We start from the raw sequence: 15,567 nt of genomic DNA, 5'->3' as shown, positions 1-15,567 counted from the left end.
TCTACAGAGTTAAGATTCTAAATATAAATTTCAGAATTCAAATTTGAATTTTCAAAATGAATTTCAACAAGTTGTTCTTCTTTGCTTGTGTCTGCGTCATGGCTTTGACTACAGTATTTGCTGCGCCGAATCCGAGGTGGAACCCTTTTAAGAAACTGGTAAGTTGATTTATATTATTCTTATGGGGTAGGCAGCGAGATTTTATGAAACTAATATCATGTCCAAAGTTGACTAAATTATTGCTCAGACATAGTTTAATAAAAGAGAAGGTGCAGGTCGTGTCGTATCGGGAGGTGAAGGTTTTGGCGGGAAGAAGAGAGGAATGGCGGTTACTCCACCGACAAGAGCGCAGCTCTTAAATAGAGAGAGAGAGATAGTTTAGTCTTCAATAGTACGGCGTCAGACGTCACACACACAGATGCGCGTGTACAGTCATGAGCAATATAATTTACCCACTTTAGGACTCTGTCGCACTAACATATTTGACATTTAGTGAGACTTACAGTTCAATTTGTCAAAAAAGTTAATGTGACATGGTACCAAAGTGTATACATATTAATGGTCTAATGTGTACTGTCTGTGTTAACCGAGGTGTTTTGTATGAAGTGTTCAGGATGTAGTTTAAGCCTATTTCATTTTGCGACATTATTTGGCGCTGCACCAACTAAGTAGCTGTTCTTTCTAAATGTATTTTTTTGTAATTTCCAGGAGAGAGTGGGACAGAACATCCGTGACGGTATAATCAAGGCAGGACCAGCCGTGCAGGTGGTGGGACAAGCTGCCACCATCTACAAGGGGGGGAAATAACCACCACATCCTCATAGCAAAGTATTACTTCTAAACTTGACTGATTCATTGAGAAATTCTGCCTAATGTATAATTAAATATAATAATTTATTTTAATTGTAAGTGATATTGAATAAACATAAAATTTTGAGATTTATTTTTGATTTTATTTATTGAAAGCGTATTGTATGTACATACATACAAACATAGACTCACGCCTATTTCCCACTCGGGTAAACAGAGAATATAAAATTCCATTTGCTTCGATCCTGACACATTTCTCTTGCTTCCTCCACACGCCGCGCCGGTTCAGACAAGATCGTACTAAATCTTTTCTAAGGATATCTCCAATTTAGTCAATGTACGTCCTTCTAGGTCTTCCTCTGCCACGCCTACCACCAAACTGCGTTTTATATATCGTTTTCGTAATCATATTATCCTTCATCCGCTCTACGTAATTCTGTTCTCAATCTTAGTCACTATATCGTCTTTTACACAACATATCTCTCTTATCACACTGTTTCTCACTTTATCATGCAACACAACACACTCGACCCACACTCAATATTGTTGACATTGTTGTGTTTAACATTTTAAAAGTACCTAATTTAATATTTATATTATATAGTATATTTTATTATTTATTTTTATTTATTCAAATATCAAAGAAAGAAAGTAACGTTTATTTTCAAATTAACACAACAAAAATCGAATTTAACTGTTCTGTAATAGTGACTATAATTCCCTGTAAATTGAAAGTTCTGACAGCTTCTTTGATGAGAAAGAATTTAGTTTAGCTTTCAGCTTTATAAGGAATACCTATTGAAAATGAGTCTAAAAATAAACTTAACTAAGTAAAAATACGCCTTTCTCCTCTCGGCTGGAAAGCGCGTTCTTTTATAAGTACTTAAGGTTATTTTCTAAATAATATTAAACGAATCGTATCAAATTCAAATTCAAATTATTTATTTCAGATTAATATCCATAATTATAAGTATAACTACATTAGATTAGATTAGATAAATTAAAATTAAATTATATATAAAATCAAATAAAATTAATATTAATATCAAAAAATAGAATCGTGTCTGTGCCCAGCAGTGGGTCGTGTACCTACTAGGTTCAAGACAAATTATGAAATGTTGATTACTAAATAAAGATAGACCTAAAACTAAAGAAAAACATATCCTTTTTTCTATTTAACTTATTTATAAATTTTAAACAAGAAAAACGTAATAATAAGTCCAACATTTTATCATGTTTTCTATGACGTCATAGTGTGCTTTTTCATACAAATTCCATCGTAAATTTCATGTTTTGACGTTTAGTAAGTGATTTGACTAGTTGGAAACTAGACCATTGAGACCATGATTCTCAGTTAATGTCAGGTAGAATTTTCTATCGCATTCATGATGTTTTTTCTGGCTTTTTTTTTTAATTATTTTAAATGCTACACTTTTGTGATGAAAAATTCCACCTGACATTAACTCAGTATTCGTTATGGTGTCACTAACACCCTGTATCTTGAATCTAAAATTGTATTACATTCGGAACTACAAAAGCTTTGCTTTTCATCGTTTCCTCGCTTGTTACTTCATAAAATCAAGCTTGTTATTTCACCAGGATAAACAGAACTGAGTCACTAATAAACCAATCAGCAACCACTCCGGACGATCGTTCTATAATAGATATTTTTTATGCATACGGTGATAGCGTTAAAAACAAATCTTCTTACTTGAGGGGATAAACAATCCGTAAATAGGCTACTTGGCAACCTAGGCAAATGAGATACTTTTTACGAAACGTCAAAACGAAAATCTTTGGAGTTTGTATGGAAATACTGTCCTGTGACGTCATCAATAAAAGCGGTCAAACGTCGTACTCGTTGTTACTTAATTCATATTTAAATTCGAAAATGAGTCGAAAAGTAAAATCAAATTGATTTTTGTTTATCTTAAATTGGCTTCTATTTTTATATTAGCATTTTTTAATTTATCTTTGGCCCAATCAAATACCCAATTCATATCTTCTTCTCTTCTATCGTGTGGGTTGTAAGGTGGATTACCAACTCCATCAACCATGGTGTCAGGGTTACTATTGAGCTGCCAAAGGCCCCTGACATGACTCATGTAACGATTACGCACTTACAATAGTAGATAGTAGCAGTAAGTATTAATAGTAAGTTCATAATTATGTAGGGCAACGGGATAAAATGTTGTCCCGGTAATTTTATCGATTCTGACGAAATAGTTATGTCGTTTTGTCGATTACAAAACACACGATAGAAGAAGAAGCATAGTGATGTATCAATCGATATTAGGTCGATGGATTCTTTTCTATAACTTACAGTGACCTGTACTATATCTGTGTCCATTGTCTAAACCATATACAGTATAATAAATAGTATTCTAGCTCCTGCGACACAAATTGAGTAGTCCAGGGACCCCCGCATGTCTAGTGCAATTAGTCATAATTAGTTACTGGCTATCTATGCCAGGCCCGGACTGAGACCTGAAACCGGCCCGGGCATATGAATGATGATCGTTTTTCTTTATGTGATGATACGTGAGATGATGATGATGATAACGCATGTTCTAAAAACATTAAGAAGTGATCACACGTCAAATGTTGTAAGTACACACTAAATTTTGTTTTATATTATGGCAACACCGCGTATAACTTTCCTTCTACCCTTCTAACATCATGGTGATGGGATGTTGCTTTTTCAGTTTTGTTAATTTAAATTATACATTCCATTTGTTGTGAATTAGTTATAGTGGCAACACTAGTCTTTATAAAAAAAAATATAGATTGTCAGACTGACATAATTGACTTTGGCTTCTTTTTGGAGACCGGGCTGCTCCGAACCCCGCAAACACGATTAATATAATATAATACGATTTCTGTAACATTAAATAGTAAATACCAAATAAATGATAATACAAGTGAACGTGAATGAGTTTAATTGCCGAAACATATGATTGACAACACCATTCGTAAAAGTAAAGCATGTGTTTTTAATTTATTTAACACAAGAAACGCAGGCAAATTTTCACGTTTAAAAATTATTCGTTACTTTCTTCTTTAATAACCATTTAAAATTATAAAAATGTTTGCCATTAATACGACAAAAAAAATACTTTAAATAAATAAAATAACAAAAAATCTCTATATTTTACGTTTATTAAATAACACTTATAACTACAATAAATTATCACATTTAATTACTTATACATTATGCTGAATGTCTCAGTGAATCAGTCAAGTTTAGAAGTAATACTTTGCTATGAGGATGTGGTGGTTATTTCCCCCCCTTGTAGATGGTGGCAGCTTGCCCCACCACCTGCACGGCTGGTCCCGCCTTGATTATACCGTCACGGATGTTCTGACCCACTCTCTCCTGGAAATTAAAAAAAAAAATATATATTTTCTTCTTCTCATCTCCCTAGCATTATCCCGTTTTCACAGGGCCCGCTTACCTAACCTGAAGATTTGACAGGTCCGGTATTTTTACAGACGCGACTGCCTGTCTGACCTTCCAACCCGAAGGGAAAACCTGCCCGATACAGTTTAGGTCACATACTTCCGAATAGCATTTCTCGGGAATGTGAGTTTGTTTCCTCACGATGTTTTCCTTCACCGCCGAGCACGGGATAATAATTTATGATCCAACACAGAATTCGAAAACAAATTCGACAGTCATTGGTTTAGGCCTGCGCTGGATTCGAACCTGCGACCTCAAAGTGAGAGGAAAGCATTCTACCTACTAGGTAACCATGGATGGTCAACTTAGCCAACTTTAGACATAATCTCACAAAATCTGCCTGTCTATCACTAATCCTATAAGGCAATGTAAATCAACTTACCAGTTTCTTAAAAGGATTCCACCTCGGATTCGGCGCAGCAAAGACTGTAGTCAAAGCCATGACGCACACACAAGCGAAGAAGAACAACTTGTTGAAATTCATTTTGAAAATTCAAATTCAAATTTTGGGATTTATATTTAGAATACGACGCTTAACTCTGTAGAGTTTATTGCAGAATGATTCTGTTCCTAACTTCACGTCGTTATATACTCAAAATTAACCATTTTTTATGCAGTTGAATATGTAATCCTCTTTTTGAATTGACTTCAATTTGTAATGGCATAAGAGTCATAATAAACGAAGTGATAACCTGAGAGTTGTATTAGTAAACATAACGGGGTTATCGTATGTCTTCAGTATGCCGCTGGGAAGTCCCTCGGAGGTTTATGTTTGTAAGTCCCCTAATAAAAGAGGTTTAAAATTTTAAATGATTTGGACTCTTAAAGTTGTTAATTTCTATTTTCCTTTATGGTCTTTCTTTTTACTATTTTGAGATTTTATACAGATTATTAAGATATACTAGAGCCGTGGTAGCCCAGTTGGTAGAACGCTTGACTCTCACTTTGAGGTCGCAGGGTCCAATCCCAGCATAGACCTAAACCAACGATTTTCGAATTCATGTTTGTATCATAAATGATTATCACCTGCTCAACGGTGAAGGAAAACATAGTGAAGAAACCCACATTCCCGAGAAATGCATTTCGGAGGTACGTGACCTAACCAATATTGGGCTGGTTTCCCCGTCGCGGGTTGGTAGGCCAGACAGGCAGTCGCTTCTGTAAAAAAACTGGACCTGTCAAATCTTCAATTTAGGTAAGCAGACCGTGTGAAAAACAGGATATCGCTAGGGAGATAATGAACACAGGTGTTGATTCCGGCAGACACCTCCTAATTTTGTATCATCCCTTAAAGTTTTCGTTACGATGTCACTAACACCCTGTATATTGGTGCTGATTCTTGATATACACCATCTTATTTTATTTTAAGTTACACCTATCATTTTCTTATCCACCGAAAATGAAAATTTGGACGATATCTTGTATTTGACAAAATTTAAAGCTTATGTTAAGCTTTATATGAAGGAACTTATTATAAGATTAATGATTAAGTAAATTATAAAAATATCTGGTTTCACATGTGTTCCTTAAGTAATTAAATAGATTAAACTATACTCACATTGATTTAGAAGATGTGTTGCTGTTGCAGTTTCTTGTCATTTCTTCTTCTCAGCCATAACACCTTACCAAATGACGTAGATTTTTCTCCAAGTATGTGTTGTGTTGCATCCATGATAATTATCAGAATAGATAATCACGATTAAAAAATTGGCAGTTCATAATAACCGTGGCGGGTTGACTAGGTCGCGTCGGTCATTGACCTCACAAAACACTCGAGAAAAGATGAAACTGCTTTCTGTAATGGCTGAATATAAAACTGTAAAAATGAAATAAATAAATATAAATAGATATATTTTATTACGACCATGTGTTCCCAGGCAGACAAAAAGGAGGAAGGAAGGTTGCAGACATTGCTGTTTAATAATGCCGCCCATTGTGCTTATTTTATGTATGTACGTATGTTTATGTCCTTTGTATTTATGTCGTTGTGCAATAAAGTATTATTGATTGATTGTTTGTACAAATTGTGTTGTTATAAAAATACAGAAGTAAGTATTATAGTATCAACATGGACCCGGTAAGGGCACTGCAACTGGTACAGAGGACAACATACTTAATCAGTGATACAATTTATATATATTATAATTATCATACTTACTATATTTTAACATTATTGTTTTATATTTTAGTTTATCATTAAATTATAATTTATAAAATGTTATTAAAAATTTTTCATTTTAATTTGTCATTTATATATTAAAAAAATAACGATACTAAAATAAAATATTCATCTTCCCAGATTTGTCTTAGAACTTGACTTTCTAAAGCGACTTACAAGTTTTTTTTTTTAACATAACATTGCATCACGCCTGTAACCCCAAAGGGGTACGTAGAGGTGTTTAGTAATTACACCTATTCCTCGCCAACAAGGTTTAAGTCCAATGGAATATTAGGCGAGCCTATTCCAATAACAGGGCACACATCTCATTTGCTATCCTGTTCCTTATCTAAATTTAAAAAAAATATTAAATAATTTTGTGAATGTTCGTTTGGCCGAGTGATCTTTAACCATTTAAGTTTATTAAGTGTTGTTTTATTCTTTTTAAGATTTATTTCTCTGTTGTTTCTTTATTTTATGTAGATTGTCGTCCTTTGTAGCGTTAATAAAGTAGCATGTTGTGTTTGCCTATAATTGGACGAGCACTAGTCCAGTATTTGTAAATAGGTTAAGTTACGTGTAAAGGTGTTTTTGTCTGTTGGCAAACCCAATAAAATAAATAAATAAAAAAATCTCGAAACTACGTGATTTCAATTATCTATGATCAAACATGGATTCAAAGTCATAAAATCAAATTCCGTATTTAAGAACCTGAGCCAGGATTCGAATATGTGGCATTACGGTGTAAGGGTAGCTACACACATAATCGGGCCGGCATAGTCGGTTCGGCAGTGTTAGCCGAACAACAAATCCGACCGGATGTAATTAAATGATTTTTTCTCGAACATGCATCTACATACAGGTGTTAGCGACATCGTAACGAAAACTTCGAAGGATGATTCAGACCATGTTTCTGAGATGACATCAAGTGGAATTTTCTGTCTCTAAATTCATATTATTTTTTTAGTTTTTTTAAAATTATTTTCAATTCTATACTTTTGCGACGGAAAATTCCACTTGATATTAACTCAGAATAATCAGCTGAATCATCCCCCTCATTATTCGTTACGATGTCACTTACACCCCATACAAGTACATACAGAAGCCATACAAGTAGGTATGGGTGTTAGTGACACTGTAACGAATACTGAAGGGGATGATTCAGACCATGATTCTGAGTCGATATCAAGTGGAATTTCCTGTCGGAGAAGTCATGAAAATTTTAGAGCTTATTTAAATTATTTTCCGTTCCATACTTTCGCGACGGAAAATTCCACTTGATATCAACTCATAATCATGGCCTGAATCATCCCTTGAAGTTTTTGTTACGATGTCACTAACACCCTGTATACTTATTCGTTTTTTACCGCCCGGTTGTGCCGATTCATGCCGACCCGACTATGTGTGTAGCTACCCTAAATCACGCATTCTCTAAACAGGGCTATGATTTATTTACACTTATATACTATCGCAGAAACTCCTCAGATTCACTAATTAATGAAATCATGCTTACTATAAATAACAGATAACTTACATCCTACTCCATCGTAGGAAGACTTAGAAAAACGTACATTGACCAAATAGGAGATGTCCTTAGAAAAGGTTAAGTGAGATCTACTCTGAACCAGCGTGCGTGTTCAAAACGATCGATGAATGTGAAGGAAGCAGAAGAGAGAAGTATGTCAGGATCAAAGAAAATGGAATTCCATCGGCTCTGCTTACCCCGTTGGCGTCGTGTCGTAGGTCGCTGCAGGTCGTGTCGTACCAGGAGGTGAAGGATTTGGCGGAGAGAAGAAAGGAATAGCGATTACTGTGCTAACAAGAGCGCAGCTCTTAAATAATGAGAAAGCGCTGTGAGTAGAAAAACTGCAGTAGGTAAATAAAATCATCGTAACTTTCTTATCTTACGTTTATTTAATGGCACTTAGAAATACAATAAATTACATAAATCATATTTACAATAAGTTAGATAATCTCTTTAACATTCAGTCGATCTTATTTAAATTAAGCTATAGGCAACAGAGAACTATGTCGGTTTATTAACTATGAAACCAGAAGGTTTGACGAAGTAGCATAATGGCACGGATTCCTGCAGACACCTCCTAATTTCATTTTAAGTGAAAAAGGAAAGGGACGAATGATTAACAACTGTAAATTTTAAAATGAATGAACAGCCCGAGCGAATAAAATGGGCAACTCGCTGGTATGCAGCCCGTTTGGCGTGTGTTGTCAACTTAATTCTGTCGAGTTATTGGCCAATATAAAACTTGAAAGGGTTTTTTAAATTTATGCATAAAATTGATTTTCACAAATTTTATGACTGTTGATTACACATCTCTTTCCTTTTCGGAGGTATAACTTAAAATAAACTTAAATGGTGTATACTGGAATCAGTGATGATTGTGATTTTATATGAAGACAACGGTGGTTATTTTCAACCTCTGTAGATGGTTGCGGCATCACCCACCACCTGAACAGCTGGTCCCGCCTTGATTATTCCATCACGGATATTCCTGCCGACCTTTTCCTGAAAAGAAGGAAAAATAAAATTAGAGTGGCACAATAAAGTCGGCGATGTGGCTCATTATGTCACATTGGTCTTACAGAAAGCTCAGTGAGGTTTTTGTACTTTGTTAGCATTTGGTTGTGATATTGGCAGCACTAGTTGCCAATAAAAAAATACTCAAAAAGAAAAAAATAGAGATCGGCGGGATTTTCAACTGTCACGGTGGCTGTTGTATTATTTTCCATCTTGGTTAACATTGTGTAATGCTTTTAGAGCTCTAAATACATGTTTAAAATTAGTAAACAGATACTTCTATTATTTAAAACGCCCCTTATAGACTTTTAGTTCAGAAGTTCATCTTGCGATGGCTGTAATATAGTCATGAGCTTGGGTTATACTGGTGCTAATTCCTGTAAACACCATCTAATTTTATTTTAAGTTATACCCGTCATTTCCTTATCCGCGGAAAAGGAAAGGGACGGGTAATCGACAGGCATAAAATTTATGCAACACACATCACTTTTAATCAGTAATCAGAAACAACCGTCTAAAAATTTTACATTGGCCAATAACCCAACAGGGTTAAGCAGACAGCACGTCAAACAGATTGCATACCAGCGAGATACCTTTTTGATTCGCCCGGGTTATTCATTCATTTACTTATTCTTCCTAAAATTAAGAGCTGTCAATCATCTGTCCCTTTCCTTTTCGGCGGATAAGAAAATGACAGGTGTAACTTAAAATAAAATTAAGAGGTGTCTGCAGGAATCGGGGCCATTATGTGGTTGACTGATAATGAATACCTAATTTGTTTTGTATTTTAAGGCGGAAGGCAATAAGGAAACCACTGCCCTATTTTCCCTAAAAAGTAGCATGGAGAACACCGACAAGAGCGTGGATAAATAAGTGGAGATCACAGAATTGTGCCAAGTTGATCGCAAGACGCAAACTTTGTTAGCTGTATTCACAGTTCGATACTAAAGAGATACATGATTCAGCAAAAACTAAAATTATACCACTATCGCGGCATTGTGGTGACTGACCTTCACCCGTATTTATCTGCCCATTTTGTTTGTTATGAAACAAATATAAATGTCAAGTTTTAAGTTCATCTTGTCATGAATGACCTCTTCTTCAATCGTGTGGGTTGTGAGGTGGATTACCAACCTCATACTATTGAGCCGCCAAAGGCTCCTGACATGACTCATGTAACGACTACGTACTTACATCAGTAAGTACTAACCAGGACTAACGCCTTAACTTGCCTTCCGAAGCGCGCATCGTCTTACTTTTGGACAATCAGGTGATCAGCCTGTAATGTCCTAACCAAACTAGGGATCACAAAGTGATTTTTGTGATATGTCCGCACCGGGATTCGATCCCGGGACCTCCGGATCGTGAGCCCAACGCTCAACCACTGGGCCACGGAGGCCATTAAAGGCCGACAATGGATGACCTCTGACTACCCCATTTGAGCTTATGTTATTTTTTGTTCTGCTAAAACACTATAAAAAAATTGATTAAAAGTTTCATCTGTCTACCCCGTAAGAATAGACAATGCTACTTACCAGTTTCTTAAAAGGATTCCACCGCGGATTCGGCGCAGCAAATACTGTAGTCAAAGCCATGACGCAGACACAAGCAAAGAAGAACAACTTGTTGAAATTCATTTTGAAAATTCGAATTTGAGTTTTAGAATTTATATTTAGAATGCGATGCTTAACTCTGTAGAGCTTGTTGCAGAATGATTCCATTCCAAACTTCACGCTATTATATAGTTAAAATTCACCAACGTTTTTATGCAGTTAGATTACTATAGGTCTTCATTAATGTAGCTTTAAAAATAAGTGATATAAGAGTCATATTTAGATTGTGAACCGTTACACTATAATTATTTATAATGTGGTTATTGTATAAACGTTTCTAAAAGCGTTGGGAAGTCCCTTAGTTGTTTTATTTGTAACTCCCCCGATAAGCGGGACTTAACATAAACTTTATTCTGCACTGCAAAATGATAGAACTTGCAATTCTTTATGTTTGTTTCAATTTCATACACACTTATTTTTAAACTATTGTTGACTGAAAATTTAATAAGGGCCTACAGTTCCTATGTTCTTCTTCTGTCGTGTGGGTAGTCAGGTGGATTACCAATCTCATCAACTTTGGTGTCAGGGTTATTACTGAGCAGTCACAGGTCCCTGACATGACTGAAGTAAGTACGGCTTAAATTGCCTTCCGAAGCGCGGATCATCTTAGTTCCGAAGAAGCGGGTTCTTCAGTTCCTATCTGGGCTGGTATATCCATACGTTGTTTCAAGACAAACGATTGACAGGTTGTTGGTTTTTTTTTGACGTGACTTATTGTAGATTTGCCGCAGATGACATTAACTACTTGGCCGGACAAATGGGGAGCGCTGAAGGCTCTCACGCGGTACAACGTTTAAGACAAGAGGCCTGAGGGTGGCCAGTTGAGTGCGAACCTCGGCTCAGGGCGTCGTCTGAGAGGAAAAATATCGGAAAGAATTAATCGATACTAGTGGGTCGATAGCGATAAACGCTGATTGAGGGAAATCGTCGACCACGCTGGCGAGGTCGGTATCGGGGTCCTGAAGTGTTTGGTGTCGCGAGCTGATTGGCTGCCTCTATGGCCAGGTTGTCGGGAACAACGTTTGAAAATAAGTTAAAAAAATATTTATTAGATTTAATTTAGCACGTACTTACCTATTTTTTAATTCTAATTTAATGTAATTTAACCAAGTGAGCGAGACTGTGATCCTGCAGACAAATTGCTTATGCAATTTTGCAGGACATTGCATTTAAACTAATGTTATACTTAAGGCTTAATTAATAAATAATAAAATAACATTGAAAAAGTTATCAAAATTCTTAAAATTGTAAAGACATGCTTGTGCGTATCTTGCGGTGAACTTTTTTCTTTATTTTTCACAGACTTCCAAACGAGAAGGAGGTTATCAATTTGACCCGTACGTATGTACTTAATAATAATTAAAACATATAATACAGAGTTCTTATCGCGTTAAAATCAGGGATAAGAAACTTCCGATATTTCAACACTGCAAGTGCCATGATCAAGGGAGGACTGATGAAATTGGAGTGGAGTAGGTAGATCCATTATTTTCTAAGTGCAAACATACCTGCCTACTCTCTTTCTTTGCCCTTGTTTCTACATTTGATGTCGGAATTTTAATACGAGTATATGTACGAATTTGTATGTAACATTGTTGGAAATGCACAATATTCGTACTTATATTATGTTAATCTATGAGGGCTTCTAAAAACGTGCGCCAACTTTCACAGTGTGCGTCTGCATGTATGTACGTATTTGAAAAGTTGAATAGAGGTAGTATAAGGCGGGAATAAAAGTAGTTATTAGTTTCTTCTTCTTATCGTGTGGGCTGTAAGGTGGAATACCAGCCTCATCAACCCTGGTGTCAGGGTTATGATTGAGCCGCTGAATGCCCCTGACATGGCTCATGTAACGATTACTCACTTAAGCTTCCGAAGCACGGATCATCTTACTTTCGGACAATCAGGTGATCAGCCTGTAATGTCCTAACCAAAAAAGGGATCACAAAGTGATTTTTGTGATATGTCCCTACCGGGGTCCGAACCCTGGACCTCCGGATGTGAGCCCAACGCTAAACTACTGAACCACGGAGGCCGTGGCCGTAGTTATTAGCTGGGAATGTTTGTTAGTTTTCTAATACATTATTTGACTTCTATCTACGATATGCCCGGCAAAGTATCATCATCATCACCATTTATTTAAGAGGCACACTCTTGTCGGTGTCTCCATCCTATTTTTTAGTAAGACGTAGGACGGTGGTTTCCCTTGCCTTCTGCTCCGCAGTACTCTGTCTGACGCGAATGTGAAGGCGCCCAGATTAGTCTATTTCAAAGCTCCTGTCCTCCGCCTCTGAATAGTACTGACAGTTTCTGCTACCTTCTGTCAGGTTCCAGGTTACAGTCCCTGAGAATTGCCCCTTCCATCCTGCAGTGCCTCGGTGTAAATTATGACAATCATTTACACCCAAAAACATAGATAAAAGATGCATATCCATGAAATTAGAAGGTTAAACGAAGGAAAAAGGTAGGTATATTTGATTTGATTTGATTTTGAAAAAGTAGACAGCGCCATCTATATTGTTTTCGAGGAACGTAGTCTGGATAGTCCAGAGTACCTAAATAAATACCTAAGCTTTTAGCATACTGAAGAGCATGGGATTTATAAAACGATGCAATTCATCAATCAAAAAAAAATTAATAAAAAAAAACTAGTTTTAAGTTTACGCGGTTATTATCATAATTAAAGCACATATAATAACGGGTTCTTACCGCGTTTAAATGGGGATATGAGACTCCCGATATTTCGACACTGTTGTAAGTGCCAGGATGGGGTCATCCCGTGATCATGGCACTTGCAACAGTGTCGAAATATCGGGAGTCTCATATCCCCATTTAAACGCGGTAAGAACCCGTTATTATGTGCTTTAATTAAAAAAAAACTTTTTCCAAACTTAGTCAATCAATCCTGACGTCATGTGAAATACCTGCGAGTACATTGATAATATCGATTGATTGATTGATCAATTCATCGTCTACATATTGATAGAGCGTCAAAAAGCTTTTAACCTCAGAAACAGGTTTCTAACTTTAGGCACGATTACATTGATCAACGATTTAACAGCTCTGTAGTTATATTGTAATTCGCCGCTTTTTATTCGTTGTCTTTTCTATCAATTCAACGTTATTATCGTGGAAATATCTGAAAAACTGTTCGTAAATTATTATAGGTATTTGAAATGCACAAATTAAGCTCTTTCATTTGATGCCCAACACAATACCATACGTAAAAAAAAACCTCTATATGGCGCCATATTAAATTTTGTTAAATTCCGATAGGTAGTTTAGAAGTTAGGTTGGAACAGACGTGTATACATATACATATACATATACATATACATATACATATACATATACATATACATATACATATACATATACATATACATATACATATACATATACATATACATATACATATACATATACATATACATATACATATACATATACATATACATATACATATACATATACATACTTATACATATACATATACATACATAGCAACTGCTACTTAGCAATAAGGCCGCCTATTGTACTAATTCTATTTCTCTTTTGTTTTGTATTTTGTTTTTTCCTGTTTGTGCAATAAAGTATTTGTTATCTTATGTTATGTTATAGCGGTCAAACACATAACCCTACTTTTTACTACGCCAAAGTCGGGTAAAAAAACTCCCTGACAGGTTCTTTAACACTTATTGAGGCTTAAATTCTTCGAAGTATTCAGTGATTAATTTGAAAAGGTATTTGTTTCCTCAAACAAAAGCTCGGGGAGTTACTAATATCTATAGTACAGGGGATTCCTTTACATCACTTTGTTAAACAGATCTCCAAACTAAGAGAAAAACCAAATTTATTTTACCGCCACTTCGCACAAAAACAATCTTATCACGACCTTATTACTCATGCTATACAGACGACGAAGTAACCATCGCGTTAGTCACCCAACTGAAAAAATAACTTTGCTAGTTATTCAAACAAAACATGTCTGTTTTCCTGTTATCATGACTATAATTTATATGGTTATAGTTCTTATGTTCTTTAACATAAAGACGAATGTGTTTCTTTGTTTGACTTTACAAACAGTAAAATGTAAGTTGGTGAGTATAATTGTATATAAACCATGGCTTTTTAGATCATTTATCATTCACAGTTCTTCAGCTCAATTGCGAAGTACAAGTTCTTCACAACTGAAATATAACTTTATTCATCTCCAAAATGAATTTCACCAAGATTTTCTTCTTTGTCTTCTCCTGCATCATGGCTCTGAGCTTCGTCTCTGCTGCACCAGAGCCCCGTTGGAAACCTTTCAAGAAACTTGTAAGTAATTTGACAACTTATTTATTTCTGAATTATAATGATTTTCTTTTACGAGTATATTCATAATATTTATTTTATTTGTTATTAGTTTAAAATAAAATATTAAAAATATTTGTGACGAAATTATACGATATACGACGATTATTTTTTGTATTTTGAACATAATTAAAAAAAAATTAAAATAAAGATTTTTTTTATGAATAAAAAAATACGTTGTAATATTTAATAATTATTTAAAACAAACACTTGTGAATAAATAAAAAAGTACTTAACAAATAAATAATCACAAGACTAATCAAAAATAACTATATTTTTTTGATTGTTAATATTAAAATAGAAAAATACAATTGTACTTATTGAATATATTTTTTTTAATAATAAGAATTTATTCAGGCCAGCAGATAAAACATTCGTGTTTTTATTTTTTTTAGGAAAAGGTCGGCAGGAACATCCGTGATGGGGTCATTAAGGCCGGACCAGCGGTGCAGGTGGTCGGGCAAGCTGCGACCATCTACAAAACGGGTTAAACCTACCCTTCCATTAGAAGAATTTTTATTTGTGTGTCCAAATTGTGATATTGCCTAACTGTATTTTTAATTTAAGTATTTTATTTTTTCCTAAAATACCAATGAATAAATGTAAGATAATTTAAATTTTTCGATTTTAA

The 15,567-nt window shown here is 35.1% G+C and overlaps 2 long non-coding RNA genes across 2 annotated transcripts; one reads left to right on the top strand and one right to left on the bottom strand.

Annotated features, from left to right (window-relative positions):
• Nucleotides 1-943, top strand: LOC126377271 (uncharacterized). Its single transcript, XR_007567805.1, has 2 exons — nucleotides 1-158; nucleotides 709-943. It is a non-coding gene; the product is annotated as an uncharacterized LOC126377271 (long non-coding RNA).
• A 7,380-nt stretch (nucleotides 944-8,323) lies between these two features.
• On the bottom strand, nucleotides 8,324-10,687 carry LOC126377268 (uncharacterized). Its single transcript, XR_007567799.1, has 2 exons — nucleotides 10,503-10,687; nucleotides 8,324-8,955 (listed from the first exon to the last, which is right to left on the bottom strand). It is a non-coding gene; the product is annotated as an uncharacterized LOC126377268 (long non-coding RNA).
• Between the last annotated feature and the right edge of the window lie 4,880 nt (nucleotides 10,688-15,567).

Source organism: Pectinophora gossypiella, chromosome 22 (genome assembly GCF_024362695.1).
Source record: "Pectinophora gossypiella chromosome 22, ilPecGoss1.1, whole genome shotgun sequence".
Lineage (NCBI taxonomy): Eukaryota > Metazoa > Arthropoda > Insecta > Lepidoptera > Gelechiidae > Pectinophora > Pectinophora gossypiella.
Note: the sequence above shows the minus strand (reverse complement) of the source record. Positions and strands in the feature narration are given on the sequence as shown.